General features: G+C 39.7%; 1 protein-coding gene across 1 annotated transcript in view; it reads left to right on the top strand.

Moving 5' to 3' along the window:
• The window catches only part of LOC109488671 (POU domain, class 6, transcription factor 2-like), a 223,745-nt gene that overhangs the window by 452 nt on the left and 195,387 nt on the right, over nucleotides 1–27,906 (top strand). The gene's annotated exons all lie outside the window — the stretch shown is intronic.

Here is a 27,906-nt window from a genome sequence, read left to right as displayed (position 1 = left end):
AGGTAGTAGTTAAAATTGTTGTGTTCCATATTTTTATTTGGGCTGTATGCTCTCTCTGTCTCCCTCTCCCTCTCCGTATGGAAAATGGAAATATAGCAATACACGTGCCTTTACTTCTAACCCAGATAATGTGTGATTGAGCCTGGTAAATGTAGTAGTGGTCTTGGCTCTGCAGAGGGGCACGCAGCAAATTAAACACTGCCGCACTCTGAAAGGTCCAGGTGGTCTGCTCGGCTTCCTAATGCAATCCAGCACCAGAGCTTTAATAAACAGCTCTATTTAGTTCCTCCTCCCTGGATCCAGGGAGGTGAACTGGTCTGGGGCTGCTGTGATGAAATGCCACAAGAATCTCTCTCTGAGGCCTCACAAGCTGATTTTTAGAGCTTTGCTGTTCTGTCGTCTTTGTCTTCCAAATGGGTCAGTGAGTCTTGATTTTTCTATTCGGTGCTTTCTGTGAAATCGGTACTTTATGTTTGTGTTTAAATGTTTGCGTCGGGGAGCTCAATCAGGAGAGGAAGGGATCGTTGTATTTTCATTTGCCTTCCAATAACTGAGGAGGTGAAAAGGATGATAGCCCCCTGCTGCAAAGGAAGGGTGATTTTTCTATGATGGGGGTGGGGTGAGGAAAATGAGGATATATGTGGTTTCTTTCTTTCTTTTCAGCTTCTGGTAATGTATTTTTGATCCAATTTTTTCTAAGTTATCCAGGCTTGCTTATGAACTGTTAACTCATCAGTCTGAATGTGGTTACGAATATTGATAAACTCCTAAAAGTTTTTTTTTTTTTTGCACACTTTCCAATCAAGACCAACTGCCAAGGTGATGATGTGAAATTTGTTGGCTGTATGTTAATAGCATGGTGGAAAATATACCATTTTACTCTGTTTTCAACCAAATTATAGCAAAGTACTTTCGGGTTCTGAAGGCACATGGTTTATTAATACCAGCATGCTTCATAATGTATTTTTAGATGGGAAATGTCAGATACATAATACCATGTTTCCACAGGCTCACACTATTTTAAAAGCAGTAGATATCTGCTTCGGTGGAACAATATTTTTTAAAAACTTCGAAGTTGGGTTTTATTATACAGACAGATATAAAGTGAAGTCTCTGGGCATACATTTGGCAGAAGAAAATATGTGAAGAGTGATTTTATATACTGTTAATACCCACTTCAGTGTGTTTACTGATGAGCAAGTAAGTATATCAAATTTAATCACATTTATCAATTTAATCACATATAATCGTGGCAGGTAGGATTAAATAAATAACCTGTGAAGAAAGGTGACCTTTTCATAGGTAAATAAAACTCGAGCTCCTGATAACAGTTTTGTCCTGTTTAATAAAACTTTTCTCAGGTTGCAAACACGTTCTGTCACCCGTATGTCATAGAATGGTCATCATCCTGTGCAAAATTACTGTATTTCAGTTCCCCCCCCCAAAATAGGGCTTCCTTTCATGCATATTTCCCTTAGTTGGGTAAAGAAATGTGGTTAAAAAAAAAAGACAGGAGAGATATTTCTAATTTGTTCATTAATATTGTTTATTGGAAATCATTGCAAAGGTATATACTTTTAAAAGGTTCAACTATGTACTTTAAAAAAGGAAATTGGTATATATTTCACAGATACCAGATTTAAACTTCTAATCTGTTAGGAGTTAAAATTGGTGGTTATTATTATATAATTTGGTGTTTTGTATGTACTCTAATTTTTAGAGATTCAGTATGTCCAGGATGTATGCATGCTAATGACTTGTCACAAATGCTTTCTAAATAGTTATAGTGAAGTAGCCACATGTTTTCTGAAGATTTCATTTCTCATAAATTATTTGCTTAAAAAAACGCCTCAGGTACTTTTGTCAAGCTAGTTATTATAAAAGCAGTTGTTCTGAAGGTTATACAAATTGTCTGTATTAAAAATGTACAAACTACAATGCTTACTTCTTCTGAAACTGAAACACTAGTATGCAAAAGGAAAGAAAAATGGCATACTGCCCCATCTGCATATCCTAAAAGTCAGAAAACCTAAATTGAGCCCCTATCTATAGATGAAAAAAGGTGGCATAGATATTTGAAATGATTTCATTTTAATTGTTAGAGCACAGATAAAAATATTTACCCAAATGACCACTTCTAGCAATGACGAGAATGTGACAATAATCTTTACTGCTTTTTAGTCAATCATAATAAAAAACAAGTGGTTTTTTTTTTTTCAGCTGTTGATCTCAGGATCATCTTATTCCTACTCAGCAGGTGTGAACAGTCCCATTTGATCATGCAAATGTTAGTTTGCGTTCCTCCTCAAATACATTTTGGAATGATAATTATTTCTGTCCTTTTTTTTTTTTCCAGTTCTTAGTTCAGTTCCTAAGTGGATTTGGGTTAGAGGCGCAGATAACCTATTTTCAATGATATTTTCCATTCAGAATACTGAAAGATTCCCATGAAATACGATCTTTTGACTTTTCATTCATCTCTAGGATCAAATATCCAGTTGCTTCCACTGGAGGGGAAGAGTGGACTTTTCTGTGTTGCTGGACATGATCCAGCTCGAGAGAGTCCTGGCTCCATGGAGCAGATATTGCTCATAAATGTCTTTCCCCCAGGATTTTCTCTCCCCCGAGCAAGCAATTAAGCAGTCTAGTACTTAAGAACAAACTCCCTGCCTAGGACGTAGAGATCAAGAAACTTGGTTCATTCATATAGTGCTTGGAAATCAACTGGATTTTTGATAGTTTTCTGTAGCACGCTTCCTAACCCTGTGAACTATAGGGTGGATTGTTGTTTTCCGATGATTTTTCAAATCGACTCCAACTAAACATTTAAGCAGGTTCTGGGCCATGGGTTTGAATACCATTTAAAAATGAAGACTCACATTTCCATCTCTCATGGTCATTAAATATTTGCTGCATTTTTTCTTTTTTGCAGACCTGAGCTTGTGAGTGACAGATTAGTTCATCAGTATTACAGACCTCCTGGTTGTTGTTGTTGTTGTTGTTTTTTCCTCATCTCATGCAGACGGGTCACCATGTCCAATCCTCCTTCTGGCACTGTTGTCCCCAGAGGACCCTTGGCCAGTCTGCCATCTTGATGCGCAGGCCTGAGGGTCTGGGCTGGCTGCACGCTTCCTTATACTGGCTTCTGCAGATATTACAGAATAGAGGATATTAAATTAGTTGTTAATAAAAACAACAGATAAGGCAAATTAGATAAAAAATATTTATCAAGGATATCTAAGAGTTTGCTAGGAATGGGACAGACACAGCTGGGTAAAAGTGCTCATGGGTCCATGTCCAGTGGACATGGCAAAGGGATCCGCGGAAGAGTGGAGAAACCATGTTTAGTAGGATTGGAAGTGCATTCAAAAAGCTTTTGCAATTTTCCCGATCAGTAAAATCTTTTTTTTTCCCCCCAAGGTAAATGTAGACAACCTAAAGTGTTTAAAAGTGGCACGTTAGAACGGGAGCGTCGTTATTTGAGCGCATTGATGGCTCAGAGTCTAAGTGCGATAACTTGGCGCATTTGACTCAACAGGATCTCGGTGCATGTTTTCTCATATGAAGATTTTAAAGACACAAAACCATTTCATTGTTCTGATAGTAAATCAATTGTGTATGTGGGTTTATTTATATCCTTCTTTTTCCCAAAAGTATTTAGCATGGCTCTAAGGACAATGTGTTTAGCCAGTACATACGCAGGCTGATGTGAAATGGGGGTGGTCCGGGGCGAGGGGACCCCGCTGGTGTGTAGATAACACACTTGCTTGTCGTCCTCAGTCCATTTTGACTGATTTTCGTGCCCTTTATATAAATAAACTTGAGGGCTAACCTAACTCTGTTTCACCCACGCCAAGTGTAACTCACATGTGCTCTAAAAACATTTTTGGAGGTATGAAAGCCCTTTCCTTACGACACCAACATATCATTTCAACGAATTCATATACCTGAGGGCTCTGAAATCGTTTGCATTTAATGGAGAATGCTTCTTTTCGGGGTATTACAGGTGAAGAGTATACTAGAAAAATACAAATTAATTAAGGATTTTTCTTTCTGAATACAAAATGGTGCTAGTTTCCGTTTTGTAAGGAATTGACTCTGCACTGTGTATTTCCAGTTCAGTCAATACTCCACTTAGACTTAGAGGAGAGTTGGTGTAAGCTTTTTATGTTCTTTGGATGGACTCAATTTTTATTATCTTTAAAATATTTCAGATTGAAGTTCAGGGTGTTACCTGAGCAATGTTTAAGTTGTAAAGTCAATTTTGTTCATTAAAGTAACAATGTCTCAATATGATAATGATACTATACAATAATGTTGGTAATAATACTCAACCAGCACAGGAAAGCTGGTCTCGAAACCACACTTTATTTTCTATTTCTAAGATCACTGAATGAAACTCTCTCTGAGTATAGATTTCAGTGGTTAAGAATTTAAGGCTTTTGGATTCACATCTCTAGAATATGAAGAGAGGTTGCTGGAACACTGAAAGAAAATTTGAATGTAGTATGTTTACTGTGTATCAAATCTGTAGTATTTGTTCGGAAAGTGAGTGAAAGAAGGTATCCCTTGGTTGACAGTCACTTTGCCGTGTAAACTGCATTTTCCCCACCACTTGAAAGCATCTTTCTGTTTTCGTCTTTATGGTTTGCCAACATTCGAATTTAATAGCATGTCTGCAAATATTCAGACACTCCACCTTCCTTTGCATTGTGATATCACATAAGCTGTTCTATTTTTCTAACACTTGTTTGAGTAAAAAGTAAGGTTGTGAAATAGAATGCAAATATCAAAGGATAAGACCTGAGGAAAAATAGGCAACAAGGTGAAGATTGGCCATTATTTTGAAAACTAACAGAAAATTTAAATGATGTGACGTTGAAATTCATTTGTATTTTGGTACCAAACTTTTACCTGGGAGATAGTTAGTAGCTGTTCTCACTATAATTTCACACCTTCATTTAAATTCTTCCTTCGCTTTTTCCCTCCTTCCTTCTTTTTTTGAGGAGACTGGGGTTGGTGAAACATGTCCAGGAAAGTAAATTACCAAACCCCATGATCACATGTCAATGCTCTGTTGAGCCATGTTGTCTTGAGCTGGACCAAAATTATAATCAAAATTTGTACCAGTGGTGCTTTTTACACATTCTTCTGAACCTTAGGTTGAAGAAGGACCTCTGAGAAGCTGTCATTCCATTTCACTAAAATTCATTTTTTTCCCTAATATTTTCTTATTCTTCCCAATGATGGCGAAAACTGCCTAATTTTTATCTGATGAATTCCTTCCTGGTTCACCCCCTGTTTGTTATTTCCTTTACTCTACCTATAAAGCTATAAATGACCATATTATTATTTCAGGCCTACCACTTCTAAATATAAAACCACTGCATGTAAGGAAGAGCAAAATAATTGAAAACATTTCTGATTATTTATATTAAAGGCAAGTCTCGAGGGTTTAAAACAGGTATTTTTCAAGTTGGTTGGTTGCAGAAAATAGCTTTTTGTTTTATCACTAGCTTTAAAACCCCCTTGATAGGAAGGATTCTTTCTTTTAAAGACCGAGATTAGCTGTTGATACTTGGTACTGATTCCGGGTGAACTGCAGAGCTATTCCCTTCAGCCACATTTTTTTCTAACCAGAAAAACTAGAAAAAAAAAAAATTGAAGATCCATAGAATATTCTAAATTTCACCTATTTTTCAATCCCCCCCCCGCAACCCCACCCCCATGCAGGGGCTGGTTTATTTCACTGGGAAGGGACACCCATACAATGTCCAGCTCCCACCTCCTAAGGTCAGAGATGTAAATAAATGTGTCCCCACCTTGAGTGAAGGAAAAGGAAATAGTAACTCAAACACATCGCTCTGGTATTTTGCTCTCTTCCTTCACTGTCATTTCTGCCCTTAGCTTTTGGTCTCTTCCCCACTGTAATCCAGAGTCAGTTTGATGAGTAATAAGTGAAAAGGGAATCCTTGGGGGCTGCCCAGGCAGCAAAGGGCACTCTAGAGAGAGGCAAGACCCGAAGCAAAACAAAGCAGACGCATAGCAGGAAACTCACCCACAAGCCCGGTTCCGTAGTTAGTATTTATTTGTGAAGTTATTTTGTAAGCTGATTTCATCTCACCTAGTGATTTCAGATCACAGAAATAAGCAGTGAGACAATTACTTTAGGATGAGACAAATACAATTTTAAAACAAAGCCAAAAGGGAAAGAAGAAAGAAAAAGAAAGAAAGAAAGAAAGAAAGAAAGAGAAAGAAAGAAAGAAAGAAAGAAAGAAAGAAAGAAAGAAAGAAAGAAAGAAGGAAGGAAGAAAAAGAAAGAAAGAAAAGCTCACGTTGCTAGTGCCATGAAACACGAATTTTGAAATTAAGGAACACTTGATCTTGGGACTTTCCTACAAGAGTTGAACTGCTGGTGATTAGGTGCTGGGGACTGGCGGCCTTATGCAAATAGGTGTTTCCTGTGGTTAATCGGATGTTGACTCTGCATATTTTCAGGGCTAATGAGAAAGTATTTGAAGGAGAAAAGATCTCTGTCTAGCACCTGAAACCTTACAGAAACAGATCTACTTTAAAAAGATTAAATACTTGTTAAATGGTGTTTTTTCACATTGATCAGAACTCAGACAAACTCCTCTTACTAAGAACGAAGTGCACCATTTCTAGAGAGGTTGATTTTCGGTGCAGAATTCATGCACGGATTTTTTTTTTTTAATGTAATACTTTATTGTTGAGAGTGAGAGGCAAATCACCCACAGAGAAGCATGGCTATCAGAAACCCTAATTGGTAGGGAAGGTATGTGGGGGGGGGTGGGGAGAAAAGTAGATATTTCTTAGATTGTCAGTTGTATTCTTTCAAAATTGGATGCCAGCATGGGCGAGGATGGGGCCAGAGCTCTGGCCTGCCAAACCTGCTTCACGCAGAGCCAGTTAATTTTGTAAGCCTTTTTTTTTCTTTTTTAAAGATTTTATTTATTTGACAGAGAGAGAGAGGCCTCCAGCGAGAGAGGGAACACAAGCAGGGGGAGTGGGAGAGGAAGAAGCAGGCTCATAGCAGAGGAGCCTGATGTGGGGCTCGATCCCATAACGACGGGATCACGCTCTGAGCTGAAGGCAGACGCTCAACCGCTGTGCCACCCAGGCGCCCCTAATTTTGTAAGCCTTAAATAATACTAGAAAACAAGGCTCTCTCAACCTTTTCTCCAAAAGGTTGAGAGTCGGGACAAATGTAAAACCCTGCTTAACGTGCTCGAATAAAGCCAAGAACATCAAGCTCATTTCACTTAGTGTCAGCCCTGATGATTCATCATTATGGTCAGAGCAAACTGTGGTCTCTGGGCTGAAACAATTTTATCCATTTTTTTTTTAAACAGAATGTTCCAGCTTGGATCTTATATCCTTAGGGTTACAATATTGAATTCTGAATCGGGAAACTTAATCTTGCAGCCAGATTTGACAAGATGCTGGTTGAACGGGAGGCAGAAGTGATTGTAGGATGAAACGCCCCAGGTCAGAATTTGGGAAAAGAGGAGATTTTGTGGAAATTTGGCTGTGTTGTAAGAACCCCAAATTTGAAGATTTCTCACTGCTCATATCAGCAGATGGTGTTCAAGGGTTTCAAAAGTGCATCACTAGCTGTACTCATTTTTTTTGTTTCAAAGCTCTTGTTAACCGAGTTAATTTTTACGCATTGAGGCGTATTTCTTAATGTAGTATTAATGTTGTTAATGTAAAGGCACATGAAATACTATTCAAAAGGTTTCTGGGAGCAAAGAAGAACGTTATTGCTCAAATCTAAGACAGTTATATTGTGTTTCTTGGCAAAATGTTAGTACCTGATTCAGGAATGAAAGTTTTTCTTTCTTGAAAACTTTTTTCATTTGTAAACAAACCTATGTGTTGTTTTCCAGGGACTAAGGAATTTGGAGTAAAAATGCAAATAAGGCAATCTAATTAGTGAACACACATGCACACACACACACACACACAACACCTAGACATTTTAGGAATTCTTGCTTATTTAATCTCTAATAATATAAAAATATTTTAACTGTTTTCAACTTTAATACATGAAAAATTATGGCAGATGTTTATTTAAAATACTGTTTTCAACTTTAATACATGAAAAATTATGGCAGGTGTTTATTTAAAATACTCTTCCTTTCAACTCTTCCTTTCAACTAATGGAAAAATACTTTGCAACTTCTAGAAATCAGGATTACTGTTGAGTACATAGCTGATCACTGTACTGTAAAAGGATGATTATTATGGTAATGGCATTACCATTACATGGGATAGTAATCACCTTCCAAAAACAGGGGTGCTTTGTTTTGCAATGTACTTCCATTTTATAGCTACTTTCTACAAATGCTGAAACATATCAGCTGGGATTGTTTTCTCTGTTTCTACCGTAATCCATCAAATAGGAATTCAGGCAAGGAGTGGAGCATCTGAGTGAAATCTACATGACACGAACACAATTGTTATATGCAGATGATTGAGGCGAGTTACATAGTAGAAGCCTAAGAGTCTTTTTAAATTTTTTATTAAACAAATTATACAAGCAATGTGTGCTCATGACAAACAATTCGACAACACAGGAGAATATAAAGTGAAAAGTAAAGTACCCCATCATTCCACCCCACAAATGAGCATCATTAATAATTCATTATATCTTTCTAGAAATTGTGTATGCATGTGTAAGCCTAGAAAATCTTCAAACAACGCAAGTAGATTCATACTATATCCAGAATTCTACAACTTTCACAGTTTAACAGCATACATTGAACATCTCATATTATTACGAATAGATTTCCATCTCTCTCCATAGTAGGCCCTCGTATGGATACACATTGACCTATTTAACTGGTTCCTTTCCTTATTGAGATGTGACTGACATACAACATTATGTTAGTTTCAGGTGTGTAATACAGTGATTCAGTATCTGCATGTATTACAAATCATCATCACAATACATAACCGCTTCTCTCCTGATGAACATCGTTTTCGGAAATAAGTTAGTCCCTACAATAAGACTAATACATAGAGATGTTTCATTTCTCTTAGCATAAGAAAATCCCAGAATCTTCTAACTGGGGTTTTGCTTTACTGAAGGAACTCCTAAGTAGTGTCTCTTAAGAGAAGATGAGGAGTAATGTTAGAGGTGAAGGTTAGCTTTATGCCCAAGAACACGTATTTATCATTTCTGTATTGAACACTCAAGCCAATGAAAATCTCAGTAAAGATCACATTGTATTTAGTGACAAAGTAGTAAGACTAAGAGTTAATGACATAAGGAGCCAGTTCTCAGTCAGATGCATTATGACTTTCAAACTTCCCTGTTTGTTTCAAGCCACAAGTTCAGGTGAACAAAACGCATAACTTATTTTCTCACAGGGGTCTCAGTGCTATTTATTAAGATAATTGACAGAGATATATGTCTCCAATGCATGATTCAGTTAGTATACCTAGATTAGTGAAAAAGAGACCAGAAGAAATTCATGGTAATTTATGTCAGTTAAATTCCTGTTTTCTATATTTCATATTGTCAGGCTAATCCTTCAACCACGATTCATAGGTTAAATAATGCAGTCAGGAGAAGGGCCAGATAAAAACTAATCAAACATAGCCCTTGAATTCAGTTAATTTAGGGTTTGGGGAAGGTAGATAAAACATGGGCTCCTTAAATATTTAAGAGAATGTGAAAAGTGATGTTTTACATTTCTTTTAGGATAGGTCTGTGCTCATTCATCTTAACCACGTCACTTCACATATACTAAGAAAATGAAGTGGGTAGCAGTGAAATCTGTGTTTGTATGAGATGGGAGAGTGTGCTAACTATGACATCTTTCACAGTCCAATGGTTGGGTAGGTGGATGCGTCCTCCTTCTTTCTTCTTCCCTACACAGGGTGGGACAAGTAACCTGGATAGGAAATAATCATGCTTCATTTATGAGTTTAAAAGTAGCTAGTTCCCTCACGTGAAGCTCGAAACTGGCTCCCAAGAACAAATTGCAGAGCAAAGCTTGGGTCTTACTGCTCTCACCTGCAACCCACAACTCTGAGAAGTGAGGTGCAAATCATCATTACCATTTTATGGAAGGGGAAACTGGCTTAGAGAGGTTATATGTTTTCTTTGCAGCCATATTGCTAGTGAATAAAAGAAGTGAGCTTCAAACCTAGAAATCCTTTCTAAGAGTTCACTGTTTTTCCCCTATACCACTTCTTAACTCTGGCTGCCTTTTAGAACCTCCTGGAGCAAGCTTGGGAAGATCTACTGAGATGCAGGATCCATCCCCAGAAATTCTTTTTTTTTTTTTTTAGATTTATTTTATTTCTTTAGGGAGGGGGGAGGGGCAGAGGGAAAGGGAGAGAGAAAGAATCTCAAGCAGACTCCCAGCTGAGTGTGGAACCCAAAGTGGGGCTTGATCCCAGGACACCAAGATCATGACCTGAACAAAAATCAAGAGTCGGATGCTTAACTGACGGAGCTGCCCAGGTGCCCCATCCCTAGAAATTCTGATTCAGTTTATCTGGGTAGGCCCTGGATATTGGTATTTTGAAGAAACTTTACAGGTAATTTTAATGCACTCTATCACAGTGCCTCTTAAATGGAATGAATGTTATTTTAAGTAATAAAATGAGATAATGAAGATTAAACAATGTTAACTGCCCCCTCCATGCACGCACACACACAATCATGAATCCATAGCAAAAGAATGGAGGGAGTTTAGTCTGGTATTCATTGTGTGTGTGTGTGTGTGTGTGTGTGTGTGTGTTTCAGTGGGAATCTTGAATCTTGTAAGCTGAAGTTCTAAGCTGAATATCTAAGTCATGTTTTATAACATTTTTTTACCCAGAAAAGAGCTGGGTATTTAGCCATCTTAAAAATAACAATACTGATAATAATCTACCAATTAGTAAACCCTTACCAGGCGCTGGGAACATTATACACATACTTGAACTCTCACGATATCTTTGTTAGGTAATTACGGTTATTATTTCCAGCTTACTAACTAGGTGACTGAGGAAGTGACACAAGGTCCCACAGACAGTTAAGTAGCAAAGCTGGACTTTGAACTAAAGATGCTGGAAGCCTTTCGTCACACACAAAATCACAGAAGTGAAACATGGCCCCACACATTACCTGTGGAAAGTACGCTTCTTAGTAGCATCTCTTGATGAAGGCAGATTTTATGACAGAAATGTCTAGTGTTTCTCCCCTCTCACCACACCCCCCTTCCTCCTTTCTTTCTCCTTCTCTTACTCTGTTTTCTCCTCCTTCTCCTTCTTTTCCTAAGAATCCATGTCTTAGTTGTTTCCTGTACATGAATTTTATTGTTGCTATCATTACCTGTTGTGATTGGGCTGTAGCTGGTGGCCTTTTATAACATACAGAACAACAGAATAGATGCGGAATGGAAGGGTGGAAGAGTAACTCGGTGCTGTCTGGTAGTCTTCCATAGAAACAGTTGCTGCTACTAAACAAGGGGTTACCCTGGCTTCCATTTTTTTGTGCTCTGGGAGATGTGCCTTCAGATGCAACAGACCTTAAACAGAGTGACCAGTGGGCACTGTTCTGTGTGTATGAGGAAGAACATTCCCATAGACAGTTTCGGGGAGGGCTTGAACATTTTCAAAACAAATTGATATGATACTATATTATATTGTCATATGTAAAATGTTATATAAATATGTAAAATAGAAAACAAGTTTATATTTTATTATAGTCCTCACTATTTGAGATTAATTGTCTCAGAAACTCTTGTTTTTATTTTTTAGCTGATTAACATTCTATCTGTTTTTTAACTGATTAACATTCTTGCTTGCTTTTGAAATCAGTGAGTTAAATTTATAAGATTGACTTTGATTTCTCAATGCATTCTTCATAGAAACTCATCTAAATTCTAGGGATACCTGGTTGGCTCAGTTGGTTAAGCGTCCAACTCCTGATTTCTGCTCAGGTCATGATCTCAGGGTTGTGAGATGAAGCCCCGAGTTGGGCTCCACACTAAGCGTGGAACTTGCTTAAGATTCTCTCTCTCCCTCTACCTCAGCCCCTCCACCCTGCTTGCTCTCTCTCACAAAAAACAAGAACAAAAACAAAAACAAAAAAACCCAAAACAAAAAAAAAACAAAAATAAGAAAAACCCAACTCAACTAAATTTTAGCCAAATGTGCATTGGCACTTCCAAACTAATTTTTATAAACTATTAAATTGCTGTAATTAAGATTATGGTGTTAGGAAATCAGTAATTCTCCCAAGGAGATGTTTCTTAACTCAAATTTTGGAAAACTTTTAATAATATTGTGGCATTTCTCCTATATCAATTCCATTTTTTTTGAAATTGAGGTAAATAAAGGGTATCTTCTATCCTGCTTAACTATTTTCAATTAAATTTCTTCCTGTCAGGTGGCATTTTCAACATTTGTCACCCTGGAGGTGGTCATGGGGCTGGAAAGGAAAAATCTTTCTTTACCCAGCACAACATTAATTTTGTTTGCATTTATGTGTTACGGATGTAAAACCAAGTAGAGTTTACTTTTAAATATCTCTTGAAACTTTACATATAATTCAGTTGGGTTAGAACCCACGGATATATGGTTAGTAGATAATAGGGTGGTTTGGTGAAATGAATCACTGCGATCTTCAACAAAGTACTCATTGCTTTAGAACCCCAGAAGTGAACAGGACACTTGGTAAAGACAGTGGTTTTGCCTGGAGCTTGTGATTCCCTGTGGTATAACCCATCTTATATCTTGGCCCACCACCTCTTCCAGACCTGCACCCCTCCTCTCCATGACTACCCTGCATCAAGGGAAGGAGACTTGGCTCTTGTTCTGATGGCTGAGCTGAGTCTTGCTAACACCTCCCGCAGGGGCCCAGCCCTGGGAGACACTGGGTTAAGGTTGTGCAGAGGGAGTAAAAGTGAGGTCTATGCCCAAGAGCAGAGTCTAAGTGGTGCTTTTGGCTCACTTGTCATCCAAGCCTTATTTCAATGCAACGTAGAGGGAAGAGTGCATGTTTAAAAACTTCACTTCCTGGCCCATTTCTTAAAGTATAGACCAACTTTGGCTCTGTTAGTTAGAAACAGGGACATCTAGTCCCTGAAAAACAGCAACTAGAAGATGGTCCGGGGTGATGTTTCCTCTTCTCCTGCCAAATTCAGAGCACAGCAGCCTGGGGGGTAGCTTGGCAATCGTCATGATATTGGTGACAAACGAACTTTTCCGCATACTTCAATTAGTCTAACCAGACCTGCCAGAGTTCTGAATGTCAAGATGGTGATGTTGCCAGGACGTTTCCCTTCCTTGGACGGTGTCAGATAGAAGCCATAATAGTCACTTAATTCCCTTCTTTTAGCTTCTCTTTGGCCCTCTCACTTTCTCTCCTATTTTCACCCCAGTGAACCTAGTACAGGGTAAATCCACGAATCCACCACAGTTGCACATTCATCTGGCAGGGTAGGACGATGGCCACGACTACAAATAAATACAAGGAAAATCAAATCTGACAGTGGGACACTTACAAAAAAGTGAGGCGTATGCTAGAATTCAAGAAGGTAGGCGAGGATATGAGCCAAAGAGCCTGTGCATTAAGACTTCGGAAGGTTTCTCACCTCTTCACACCTCTTGTCCTTCAATATTTCTTGAAAGTTTTTTTTTTTTTTCTCTTTTCAGTTGGACCAAGTTTTTATTAGAGAGTTCTAAAGGAAACATCGAAGGCGAGGGACCAGGCTACCTCCTGCTTATTTGGTTAAAATCAGCTGGAAGATTGATACCACATCACAGGACAGGGGCTCCCCTATGTTTCTGAGCAAATGAACAGAAAAGACTGTATCCCTGACCCACTAAACATTATTTAAGGTTAGGAAAAATTATGAGTATATATTAATATAAAATAAATAGGTATCTCATGTGCTCCTTTCTTTTTAGTGGGCAGTAAATAAGATCCTTCCTTTAATTCTCAAGTTTATTTTCCCTCTATTACTTAAAGAGCTCATTGAAAAATGTGGCTTTATGTCTGCAGCCAGATGGGCCTCCTAAATGTTTATGACCCTATAGTTTGATCTTGGGACAGCGCATCTAAGGAGAGTTTGGGTCTGACGAAGAGACCCATTTACACAGGATTTCTGCCTCCCAGGGGGCGTGGAGTCAGGAGGGAAACAATCAAATTCGTTACAGATGTGGGGGACCATAAGTTTTGCACTTTTGCCACCCACCAGTGTGATACAGAATTTCTCCTCTGCGGGGGTGGGAAGTCCATGCACAAGAAAACAGGAGGCCAAGGGATCAGCGTCCCCCCACCACACCCAATTCTGTGTGGCCTATTTTTGCAGGAAATGGGTGATATTGGTATCTTATCTTATTGGAGTCCTGGTCAGACTGAGAATCCAAACAGAGGGGTTCGGATAAAATAAGGTCCTGGGATTTCTGTAGTCTCACTTTAGGCGGGTGCAGAAATGCCTCCTTTCCTTTCCTCTGCTGCCCCTCCACCCCTATCTCTTTTCTCTCTCTCTTCTTTCCTCCCTCTCTCTTTCCTCCCTCTCTCTTTCCTCCCTCTCTATTTCCTCCCTTCCTTCGTGCCTTCCATCTTTCTTTCTGTGAAATTAGCCCACAATCACGTTAGATGAATTGAAGGAGTTGCTAGAGATGGTCTAGGTTCGTCCTCTTTATATGCATTATCTTACCCTCCCCTGCCCACAACTTTTAAGTCTTTCTAGAGGTACCTGCTGGCATGTCCAGCACTCCTCCGCCACAGCTGTCATTCTTCTTTCTAGAAGTAGAATGTGCTTCTCAAACGGCTTTGAAGTCTTGAGTTGCCTTTGCCCCGTTTAGTTCCCTCTCAGAATTCCTCGTCTGGGAATTTATGTGTGTGTCTTGCGCTCCTAGTTTCATTTTAGAAAATGGAAATGGGACTTGAAAATTATTACTTTCCATTTTCATAATGACGTCTGAAAGTAAAGTGGCTTCCTTACCTGCGATTTCTTATTCGTATTCATATTAAGCAACCATCCCCATGATAGCCAGTGGATGCTTATGTTTGGCCCATCTTAATGTTGAATCTTAAAAAATGAAGGAGGGATACAAGGTCTTATTTAGCAGACTTAAAAGACAAAGAGAGGGAGACAAACCATAAGAGATTCTTTTTATTTTTTTTTAAGATTTTTTTTTAAAATTTCTTTATTTGACAGAGATAGAGACAGCCAGCGAGAGAGGGAACACAAGCAGGGGGAGTGGGAGAGGAAGGCAGGCTCATAGAGGAAGAGCCTGATGTGGGGCTTGATCCCATAACGCCGGGATCACGCCCTGAGCCGAAGGCAGATGCTAAACCGCTGTGCCACCCAGGCGCCCCCCGTAAGAGATTCTTAATCACAGGAAACAAACAGAGCTGCTGGGGGGCAGATGGGGTAACTGGGGGATGGGCATTAAGGAGGGCACGTGATCCGATGAGCTCTGGGTGTTATATGCAACTGACGAATCACTAAACTCTACCTCTGAAATTAATAATATACTATATGTTAATTTAAAAAAGACAAAGAGGAGTGAGGAAATGAGGGCATAGAATTTGTGTTTCACAAGTTTATATTGACTGGCTGTTAAGTTGTATGTGGATCAAATAAATAAGACGTGACCAGAACAACACAACTAAGGGACACCTCATAAATCTTATATCGTCAATTTTAGAGATTTCGTGAAAATATTCTTATATTTGTTTAGTGGTAAAAACAAAATCTGTTTTAACACTTTGCCACCTCTAAACACGTTCCTTAAAATATTACTCTGGGTGGCAAACTTGTAGAACTCCTCACTTTAGCAGTGTTTTATGCAACACAAATCAATTGACTGTGAATAATTTTCATCTTTCCACATCTAGGATATGGATTATTCAAATCATGTTTTAAACTTTTAATACAAAAGGCCACAGAAGATCCTGTTAAGTTGGCGGCTACATATGTACTTAATGAATAAGGAATATAATGAATGAAGAGATTATTTTGGTATTTAGAAAACAGAGGCATGAGTTTAGACCGCTCTAGTTGATTCTTGAATAAAATTTTCTGAAAATAATGCACAAGTACAGTTATGTTAATGAACTGTTTTGTAATTTATATTTCTGTGAGATAAGCAAATAGTAATAGCTGAACATTTAATTTTTTCTTGGTTTTCCTGCTGAATTTTAAACATAATAATGAGGAGAATATACATATGTATATATGTGTGACTATATATTCTTATTTTAATGAAATAAGTATTACTATTCTGCATATAAATTGAGGGGAAAGAAATATAGGCCTACTTAGGGGGGAAAAAGGGTTTTGTCCGATCAGTAAAAAAGTGGTGTTTGTTTGGATGAGTATCGTGCAGAAACAGTTACGAGCTTCAAATTAGAATTCTGTGATGTTATAAAATATGAATGGTATCTAAAAAGAAAACCATGAAATGTCAGGAATAATGTCTAAGGGCAAAATGGGGACTTTTCAGGAGTTGCGGGTTTAGGCTTATAGTTCCAAAAACAAGCTAAAGGAAAGTCCCTCTAGCATCTCAAGTGAGACTGAACAACACAGGTATTTGAAATTCAGGATTTTACACACACACGTATGCATGCACATATAAATTGATGGTTTTTCCATATGGAAAACCTTAATGTTGTTTATCTCACAGAGGTCAAAGCTTGTGAAACCTTCATGTTTGATCTGTCAAAGTGGAATTCCATGGAACAGAAAGAGTCGGGTGCTTGAGTCCATGTTTCAGAGCATCTGGCCTCTTAATACACAAGAGAGGCAACAGACTCTCAGGGGCTTGAGCCTTGGGGGAGGTGGCAAAATCTAACTCCATTCATTCCTTGGTACCATTTACTGCCCTCGGTAATATGCATCTTTTTTGTCTCTCCTAAAATAATGTGTCCACTTGATTGAACAAACGTTTTGTTCACCTGGAATTCAAAGTATCTGAAGCTAATAAAAGAGCAAACCCATCAATTATGTTAGTGCCAACCCTTCTTCATTAGTCTCAATTTTCCTTTATTAGTTTGGATTTGGATAAATATCATGTCATCCCTTCCGAAAAGAATGGGAGTTCAGAGTTACAGGAGCGCCCCCTGGATGAGGACAGGAAAGCAACAACCCGGAAATAGAAAAGGCCAGGTGGGAGAGGTGGAGGATCCCCAAGTAGGTAGGGGTGTGCTGTCCTGGGGCGGAAGGACTGGCTGCTGGCAGGTTCCAGGGGAAGGGAGGGGCCAATGGAGCAGAGAATGAATTCTACATGACCCAAAGGAGAAAGGGAAGGGAATTTAAGCCAGGAGATGCAGTCCCCGGGACCAGGATGCAGAGGGAGCATTTGGGCACAGAAATAAGATGGCGGTCTGATTATGACTCTCAGGGCACAGGGACAGAGCAAGACTAGAAGGCTATAGTGCCCATGACCAGGGCGGGGCGGGGGGGAACTAACCTGGTCAGGGCAGGCCTGAGGGTGAAGCGCTGGTCAGCGGCTCTCTGGATAAAGAACGGTCGTGAGGTCAGAGAAGCAGGCTGGCCTGCTCTTATTTCCCCCTTTGTCCAATTTTCTCCCCCGCTTCTGTTTCCCACCTTGATTCAGCCCCTCCTCATTTCAGGCCTCCACTCTGCTCTGTGTTCCTTCGATTCCCGGGCCAGTTCAACCCCAGAAAGGTGCGCATAACACACCATTTTGATCTCATCACTCCTCTGCTCAGGCTCCCCTCCCCCCCACAACCTCTGACTACTATAGCCAGATTTATACCCTCCGCCTCTGACACCAGCTTACTTTCCTCATGCCTGACTTCCAGCAACCCCTGCTCCAGTGCAATCTCCCCAGATCTCCTTATGGAGACTTCCAAAGGGATTTCCCACGGGAACTTCTTGGAAAGGAGCAAACTAGCACATATATTAGTCACAGAAGCTGAAGCCTAACTTATAAGATTCCTTCCCTATAGCTCATTGGGTAGCATCTTGATCCCTTTGTGCCTCAATGATTTCTATTTAAAAAGGCATCGAGACTACCGAGTTGCTTCCCAGAGATTCCTTGGGATTTGACGACTGCATATTTGTTCTATCTGTGTCTTGAGATTTTACTAGAACTATATAAACCAGGACAATTTCATTAGAAAATTGAGACATTGGCCCTAAGTGATTTTTTTTTCATACCCAAATACTAAAATATTATTAAAGAAGTTGCCTTCCAAGAATTTCACCTCTGGAACTTGTCTCTTTCAGTGGGGCTGTCTGTGTAGCATTTGTTTCTCCCACATTCTCAAGACAATATTGCCGAGTTGTTAGGAGAGAGGGCTGGGTATGGGAATGCAAGTCTTGGAATACTGGGCCCATCACCCTTTACACCTTGGACAACTGACCTGGCTTCTCTGGGCTTCAGTTTCTCGAACGGTGAGGTGGGAGTGATGAAAAGGCCACCCCAGAGAGTCACTTGGAGGATAACAAGATCATTTGTACGAATGAAGAGCCGTGTTTGGTGCACGGGAAACACTACTATGCCTTCACTGTGTTTACAATTGTTATTCAATGACTTCTTCTTGTCCATTCCCTCTATACTGGAACTTTCCTTGTAGGAGAAATGGAAGTGACCCTCCACCTTTGCCTTTTATGTGTGATATCCCTGACCACACTTCTTGAAGCTCCTTAGTGACTTGGCTTCCTTGACCGTAGCCTGATATTCCTAGTTTTCTTATCCCTCTTTTGTTTGACTTGCTCCTTATTTTGTCCCCTCTCCAGCAACAGACATCCCCCAAGGTTGAATTTTGGGTTTTCTTCTGTATTCTTCTATATGCCCATCATCTTCAGTAACTTCGACTAGCATTTCTTTGCATATCTACTCTTGAATCCGTTTCCAGCCCTCACCACCTTTAGGTGGTCGACCCTATCGACCTGGATACTTGGTTTCCCCCTTACCAGCACCATGTTGGAGCCTAAATCCATCTTTCCTACAAACCGATTACACCTACAAGAATAATGATGAGCACTTAGTATTAAACTCCTACTGTGTGCCAGTGTTCTTAAGTTTACATGTGTATCCGGCTCGGCAGAAGTAAGTGACAGAGTTGGGATTCAAACTCTTGTGGTCTATGTTTGTACCTCTTGACCTGCTCATTTCTACAGAGGATATCACAGCCTTCTATTCACCTTGGTTCCTCCCTCTCCTTCACCTCCCACATTTAATGAATGGACAGAGCTCATGGGATCTACCTGGGCTGGCAATCTCTTTGTCTATTCTTGCTTCCACTCTCTCTTTCAGACTTTTGTTCCTCTCACCTGGACTGCTGAACTAACAACCGCCCTCCAGTCTCTCTGTTCTACATCAGTGGTCTTCAAACATTTCTACTTTCAAATAAATTTTACACGAAAGCCCTAAATGTGGAGTGGACAAAGGTAGTGGCTCTCTGGCAGAAGTTGGGGGAGGAACCCTGATTTCCACCTGCTCTATGTTGACTTTGTCACCCATGGTGGCCCCTGGTGCCTCAGTGGAAACTTTGGGGTGTAAAATCCACTATTGAACAACTATTGGATCATTTATTGATGACACCGCTCTGAGTGTAGTCTTCCCCATCTGGAACATTCCATTGGTTCAGAGACTCAGTGATGAGGTCATGGGAGCCCCACCCTGCTTTCCCGTTGTTTGCCTTCCTTCGCTGCTCCCACTCGGGCTCTAAACTCTAGTCTTGAGGAACTAAACTGTTCCCTTTCCTCAAACATCTTTCCTCCATGTCTGACTTTTCACCACAGTTTCTGTTCATTGAAACACAGTCCATTTTTCTGAAATGACAGCTCCTCCAGGAAGCCTTCACCCATTGGCCTAACCCTCCGAATCCTGAGAGCATGCTCTGCCTCCTTTTGGCATCCACCTTCTGTTTTGTATCAGGATTATTGTAAACGTGTTCGATTTCCCCTTTGATGATAACCTCACAGGGTTTGTCCACTCTGTATCCCTTTGGAGCCAGCACTAAACATACAGCCTTAAACCTAGACCCCTGAACACAAATGTACTGTGTATAGTGAAAACAATTCAGCCATCCAGCAAGTGCTTTGGGGTAATTGTTAGGCAAGTTTTTAGGCCCTGGGGATAGAAGGTTCCAGCTATTAAGGCACTGACAGCAGGTATGGATACATGTGATAAGGTCTTCCTCTCAGAAATGTACATTTCATGTGGTTATAGAAGTTGTAGAGGACAGAGGTCATCGAGTCCAACTGACCCAAGCCCCTTGTTTTGCTCAAAGACGTGAAATGATTGGACCAAACCTGGGTGAGAAAGACCCCATTCTCTGGGCATCATGTCACAGCTTTTAGGCCACCTCTGATTGATCCCTAAGCATAATGTCTTACTGGTTTAGAAAAATGTGCAAAACAGAGATTGTTTTTTGCAAAATTACTTTTCTATCCTATTTTCTCTGTCCATTTTTATAATGATGAAGTCTTTTCTCGTCCCCCCCTTCCCCTACCAGCTCCCCGCCCCCACCCCAAACAATCACGTGAACAACGTATGTAGTTATGTATTGCTCTACTCCTCATCCCAGTTAATAAATTACCTGTGACATTGCCTAGACCCTGAAACTTCCTGAGGTTAGGAGTCAGGGAAGGAATCTTCTCCCATATTCTTCATCAGGTACATTCTAGCTTGAGCTGTCTTAAGTGATTAAGGTGTGCTAGAGTGAATTTTAACAACTCAGGAAGATGGGGTTGCAGCCAACTCCCAAAAAGAGAGGGAGTTTATCTGATATATAATATGTCCCATGCTTAAAAAGCATACCTATATCTAGACATAGGTACATTTATGATGTTTATTGAGACTGGGATACATAGAAATACATTAGAAGATCTGAACATGCATAATAAGCTTTGACATGCTCTGTAACGTACTTTTAATGCAAGGGGGATGCGAGAAAAATTCAAGCAGCAAACACGTTTTGATGTTAATGGTGTTAGTTGCTTAAGGGTGAGTTAGAAGGGAGCAAGGGAAGACAGGTAGGCCATTAAGCTTAAAGACCCAACAGTGGCAAGCCCAGTAATGGGCATTAGAGGGTTAGCTATAGGAGACTTAGCTAGAGTTGAAGTAGTGGGCATTTGGGGGTCGATTCTAATAACATTTCCACTTTACCGACTTCTCCACATGACATTTGAAGACTATTGTGGCAAGTTTCTGCTGTCTAGCCAGAGGAAGGAATTCCCCATTCTTTGTAGAACTGTATGGTCCCAGTGGATATATTTCCTTATAAGCTGTTTGAGGCAGGGGCCATATTTTCCCACAGCCTCTAACACAATGCTTTACACATAGTAGGCACTCAATAAAGATGTGTCAAGTGTATGAATGCATAGGGTTTCCATAAAGGCATGATCCAAGGTTGTTCAGGTCGTTCTTACTCCTTTTTTATTGCCGTTCTGAACTTACAGCTCCCCTAGCAACGATAACTTGTACCCCTCGAGCATATGTAGTATTTAGTATTTCTGTATGTGGTGTCAACTTTCATGTCATAATATACTATATATGTAACTGGTTAAGTTACAGTTGTTTTGGGAACCACGGGCTTTCTCCCATTTAAAATAAGTCCTTGCTAGCCTCCTGGTCTATGAAGAGGTAATGTTCACTGGAAGACTTTTTCATGCCTAACTCCCTCCCCCTGACCTTGGACCCCCAATTTGGTAGACACATCCAGTTACAAGTGTAGGTGCTGAGTATAATGACAAGTCCGTGTTTAATAGCCTTTTTGCTAGTTGCACCATGCCGTTAATATTTCTCACGGCCACGTTGATACTTACTATTGTTTTATCAGGGAGTGTTTCTATATTATACCTACCTTTTGAAAAGAGGGATCAGTTCAGCAGTTGGTCTGGTTATGTGAGATGTTCCGAAGGACAATGCCATAGAACAAATATGTTTCCTTCTCCTGCCTCGTTCAACCAGAACTGAAAAGCAATGGCTGTGTTCTCCTGAAGTAGATGCTATAATTTTTCCCTTCTGTTCATCATTACAAAGTTTTAAAAGGGAGTTTCTTGAAGCCCGGAGAAATAACTAAACCTCGTCTTAGCTCTTCTGGTAATTCAGCTTTGCGAACAGAAAGCCAAAGAAATGGGGCGGCGAGCCAGGGAGGGGACAGTTAGGGGAAGTCTAGTGGGGTCGAACATTCTCTTCTCCAGGTGCACAGAACACATGCTGGTGGACATGGGAGCACACCGTTGAAGCGGATTGGCCCTGAGCCAGCAGATATTTCTGTTTGTGTTACTTGAAGCTTAGCGAGCTATCTCTTGTACTCTCAAGGGAAAACTCAATGTATCTATGCCTTTGTAAATTGAGAGCACCTTATTGTTTAAGACTGATTTACTTATAAGGCTTTTACCCTTCTGGTCATGACTTAAACAGTTAGTAAAACAAATATGATTCTTTACTAATGCTTATTACACTTCAACAACTAGCATCAGACGCCTCTTCACTGTGATTCTTCCGCTAAATGTTCTCTTAGTCCCTCCATGTCTCCCGCCTTCTCTAGTCTCTCACCAAGCATGCGCACACATGCAGGCCCACCACCCTCCCCCACTCACAGCTAGATATTAATCTCTCTCTTACATTTGAGCCCTGGCCTCGAGACTGAATGCTTACGATCTCTGTTTCTCTTTCATAAATCATAAATGGGTACACTCAAACATATTTGTCGAAATGGAATAAAAATGCCCTGAAATTTTACTTAAAGAATATCTAGAAAAGGCTGGGCTTAAAGGAGGCATTTGTTCCCACTCTTGTCGATTGGTGGCCCCTTCTTCGTGGCCCCCACGCACAGGGTTTGGTGCACTGTTTGTCCATCCTTTTCAACAATATGCCTTTTCCTTTTATCTTCCGATATCTCACCTCCTGGCAAGTCAAAAATGACCTGTTCTGTGTTCTTTGTTCAAATAGACTAATAAATGAATTTATACCTAAGTGTCAATATGTGAACTACCACACAGTATTTATAATTTAAAAGGAGTTTCATAGCATTACATTATATTAACCTTCAATATTAATGCAATGATGAAGATTTCACATTGAGCAGGTGAGACAGATGTTTCTGGGTGAATAGTTCACTCAACCTCTCAACCCATACCACTTACAAGGCCACTTCCTCTGCCCTTAGGCAATGCTTGTACTTGGTAGTGACTGTATGGTTTGCAGACAGTTTAAAAATGACCGCTTACGGGTCTGGTATCACTCAACTCTCATGCTGAGACAAAATATGCTAGAAAGATCATTTTGTATCACAGCCAATTTTGATTTTTTTTTTCTTTTCCTTGTGTCTTTTTTTTTTTTTTTGCATTAGGTTAGAGTTCACAATCAGAGTTGAGGACAGGTCAATGATGATTGATTAATTAGTTCATGTGATTTTTCTTGAGTACTGGCTATGGGCCAATCACTACATAATACATGGGGGATAGAACGAAAACCAAGAAATTATGGTCATTGTCCTTACTTAGATTGCAGTGTAGATAAGGAAAGAAATGAGAAACCAGTAAAAAATACAGAAAAAAAAAAAAAAACGGTGAGAAGTACCAGGAAGGAGATAAAATATTTTGCCAAGATGGTGAATTATGATTGAAGGTGTAAAACCTATTTTAGATGGGGATACAGGGGAAGGCCATGTTTAAGCTAAATCCTGAAGGTTGAATGGTTAGCTTGTGGAAAATGGGGCTGGTGATGGGGTGGGAGAGATGGGGATGATGATAATGGTAGAAATGATGGTGATGATGGTGGTGGTAATGTGATGATGATGATGGTGATGGAGCTGGTGGTGGTGATGGTGGTGGTGATTATGAGCCGTAATGAGGACTAAAATTACTCTGTGGTAAAAATAACAGAAATACATCAAATGTTACTCTTCAACATTTTATCCTAGAAGACCTAGAAATAATAGCAATTAGAATAACAATAATAATAATATAGTTATATTATTATTATATATTTATATAATGATTTTATTTATTTTTATTTATAAAATTATATAATGTATAATATAATAATAAAATAATAACTTGCTTAATCTTACCTTTGCCTAGGAACAATTTACCCTTGAAACCACTCTTAGTAGCAAAAGATCAAGAAATACTTCCATAGCTTTTATATTTTGTCGATAATGGATCCTAGAAAAATACAACGTGACTGCTATGATTCTGTTCTTCTTTAGGCAAAATCCAGGAGTTTTGAAAGTTTCTTAATATAGTACTAGTTTTGCCTTGAGGTCAATGATTTACGAGTATCAGGCAGAAAAATAACGTTTTGGGGCAGTAAGCTGATTACCGACATGCTGTTTTGGTAATTTATTGATTTGATCAATTTCTTCAAAGCACTAAGTTTATTTTTCTCTTCAGGGAGAATTTCTGAATATTTCCTCATGGTTATCTCCTCCTTCCCTGCCATGCTCTTCCCTCTTTTCCTTCTCCTTCCATTCCTGCCAAAACATCCTTAGCATAGACATATGAGGGTTTCATTAAGGACCAGGTATTAATGTTAAGGGGCAACACAGAGATAATGTTTTAAAATTTGCTGAGTTGCTATTAGTTATATTCAGTCTTTCCCATTATCTACAGCAGAGGACTGGTGGAAAACCAGCAATTTTATTTATCTTTTGTTTTTGAATTTGAGATTTAAGGACATGGGAAGAATTTCAGTTATTTTGTTAATTGAAAAAGAAGTTATAAAACATTATGGACTAAATGATTCAATTTTATAAATAATACGAAAACATAAAACATCAAGATTATAGTAAGATGTTCATCTCTTACTAGTGGGATATTTTGAAAATTTTCTGTTTTTTCTCTTTCTAAATTCTAAAATTTCAGTGATAAAAATGATACATTCAAAATAAACAAACAAAACATTGGCTCATTTGAGCCTTTGACCTGGTAATTCTGGTCATTTAGAAAATAATCAGAGATTTGGTTGAACAAATTGTGTCCCTCTTGGCACTTATATTAGCACTCGCACACAAAAAGGAGTGATCTGGTGTCTTAAAGGAGGGGAGTGGTTAAATATATTAAGGTAAATCCATAGGTCATGTGACATTAAAATTATGGTTTCAAAGAAGTTGAATGACCATCATAATGTGTAATGTTAAGTGAAAAAAAATTATATAAATAATGTGTAATGTTATGTGAAAAAAATTAGTTTATATAGTAAGATACTAACTACGTAAAAACTAAAATATATGGGTGTAGGAGAAAAGACCATAGATAAACAAGCATACTTTTGGCTATTGTAGTTTTTAGGTGTGGGGAATCGTGTTTCTTCATTTTTCAATGAGTAAGCATCACCTTTAAAATGTGATACATATATATGTGTGTGTGTATATATATACATATATATGTGTGTGTGTGTTTCATATATATACATATATATATGTCTTTTTTAAAGAGTCAGAACAAGATGACCCAGACAGGAATCATTCAGATGTTTTGGTGAAAATAATTAACCCTGGAACATCTTACTTTTCTCTGCATTCATCCAGTGGCTCAAGTAAACAATAGCAGATAATAGCCTTGAATTTCTCAGACACTGTCGAGACTCTACAGAAATGCAAAGAAATCCCAAGCTTCAGGGTTGGACTATTGGATTGTCTAACTGGTTACAGCTTGGACATATTGTTGTTAATATGATTATTAGACCCGTTACCAACTCTGTGCAATTGATCAGGAGAGTTCAAGCCCGTCAAGAAGCCCCAGGAGAGTTTCCTAAAGGCTGTCCTGCATATAGGACTTACGGAATAAGAATCTGCTATATTAACCTTAGTGCCCCTGTTAAGCTACAGGACAAACCCATTGTATGAACGGACCAATCACTTAGGTGTCTTTTGACTTCTGGCTTCGTGGATGAAGATGTGGACTAGCAGTGCCCCATATAGTGGAAGTCCTCAAAAAATAGGCGACTGGTCAGGGGCACCTACAGCACATTTGATCCTGACTGTCTCCTATCCCATGTTTTTGGCTGGAAAGTAGGCACTTTCTATATGCTATTTACATCAATGGTCCCTGTCTGGGGTAAAAAAGTAAAAACAGGAGGAGTAATTGTATTAACAGTAATAAAAAGATACTGACAATCCCGGCTGCCAATTACCGTGCACCTGCAGCATGCCAGGCCCTGCCAGAGAGGCTGGCATTGTGTCTTCCCGTTTACCAGTGGCGCCCAGCCCGGAGCTGCTCTAGGACGTGCCTTTTCCTGATGGTCGTAGCATGTAAAGAAACACAATGGCCAGGCTCTCAGCATCCATGATGTGATGTCTACCGCCCTTCACCCCCCTGCCCACCATTCCTTTTTGGTCTGTGCTCTGATGGTGTTCCATCTCTGTCCGAGGCAGATGAGATTCAAGGTGAGAGAAAGAACAAATCCTGTAAGGTAATTCTGTCACTCACCTCATCTTCATAATCTTCCCTGAGCTTCCTCTGCGGCTCACCCTGGTATTGATCGAGTCCCAGGCTATAGCCGACCAAGGCAGGGGGCTGAAAACCTTTCCGCGCCCCCCGCGCCACTGTGCCTGTTTCAGCTCCAAGAAGAAAAGCCTGCTGTGAAAACAATCAGTGCATTTGCTTTAGATCTAAGTGATTCCAACTAGGTCGATGCTTCATGCTGATGTGTTGAAAACATTTAAAAATTTCTCAGAGTTTGATTTTCACTGGAACATTGTGGCATGTGTCTGAGTGTCTGTGGTTGTTTTTTTTTTCACTAACGCAGGCGACAACTGCTTCCTGCCACAGCACACAAAAGCAGTAGGCGAACGGAGGCTTTTGTCTGTGTGGAGATTGCCTATGAATGCTTTTTTGGGCAAAGGGAGGAACGTGTGCACAGGTCTGGTTGATAGCCACGTGTGATCTTGACCAGCGGTGGTAGGGCTTTTTGTTTTTGTTTGTTTTGCCCCTTAAGTGAACGTAATCCAATGTTGACTGAGTATAAATGGGAGCGAACGGACAACTCTCTGGTTTGGGTTTGAGTTTTGATATTTTCTCGGTTTTGGCACAGACTTCGAGAAGGCCCGTGATTTATAAGAACGTAGGAGTGGCTTTCTCTTCTAAACGGTCCATCAGAACTCTGCACGTTTACGTTTATATTCAGAAATAATTGGAGCCCTTCATCACATCTTGGCTTCGAGGGTTATGGAAAGAGTGATCCTCACCCAAATTAGTATTTATTCAATCTCTGGTGGGGGGGACAATATTTCATGCTAGAAACACAGTAGCAAATTTTCCACCTGAAGAATAATCCCCGAAGGATGGGAACCCTGTACCAGCATTTCTGTGGTGTTGGGGAACATGATAAGGGGTGAGAAGTACACTTAAAAGTGGGGGTTCAGGGGCATTCATAAACTTATTAAACCTGGTCACATTTCCAAATTCCTTATTCTGATTATTAATAGCAGAGCCCAGATTCATTAAAAACAAACCCAAACCCAAAATGAATCTACCAGCCACACTTTCTAAATTACTTTTCCTTCATTTTGAGATGAGGTTGGAGGACTGACCTGTGGACTTTTGGGTTGGTTTTTTTTTTTTTTTTTCCCATAGAGTTTCCTGGGAGATCTGTGGCCCAGTCAGAGTTAGAGCTCAGTGGTTCTGTGTTCTGTCTACCAAGTCCTATAAAAACTGTGTGTGTCGCTTCAGCTGAGTTTTCTTTGCAATGCCATCATTTAAATCGAATGTTGGGGTTTTCTTCTAGGCATGAACACTCTGGGGTTGTATCACCCTGTTTGCTGTTTACTGTCAAGACGCTGAGAGAATGTTCTTATAATGATCCAAGAGAAAGTGGCAAATGAATGCTCTTCTTCAGGTATTTTGTTGATTTTTCAGACTGCCTACCAATAGGAACGTTTCTAAATCTGGGAGAAAGCGTTATCATGTTCCCTTTAGTGAAATGAGGGCGATCCCCTTT

This window comes from Ailuropoda melanoleuca, chromosome 1 (genome assembly GCF_002007445.2).
Source record: "Ailuropoda melanoleuca isolate Jingjing chromosome 1, ASM200744v2, whole genome shotgun sequence".
NCBI classification, from domain to species: domain Eukaryota; kingdom Metazoa; phylum Chordata; class Mammalia; order Carnivora; family Ursidae; genus Ailuropoda; species Ailuropoda melanoleuca.
This window is presented reverse-complemented; position numbering and strand designations above follow the sequence as displayed.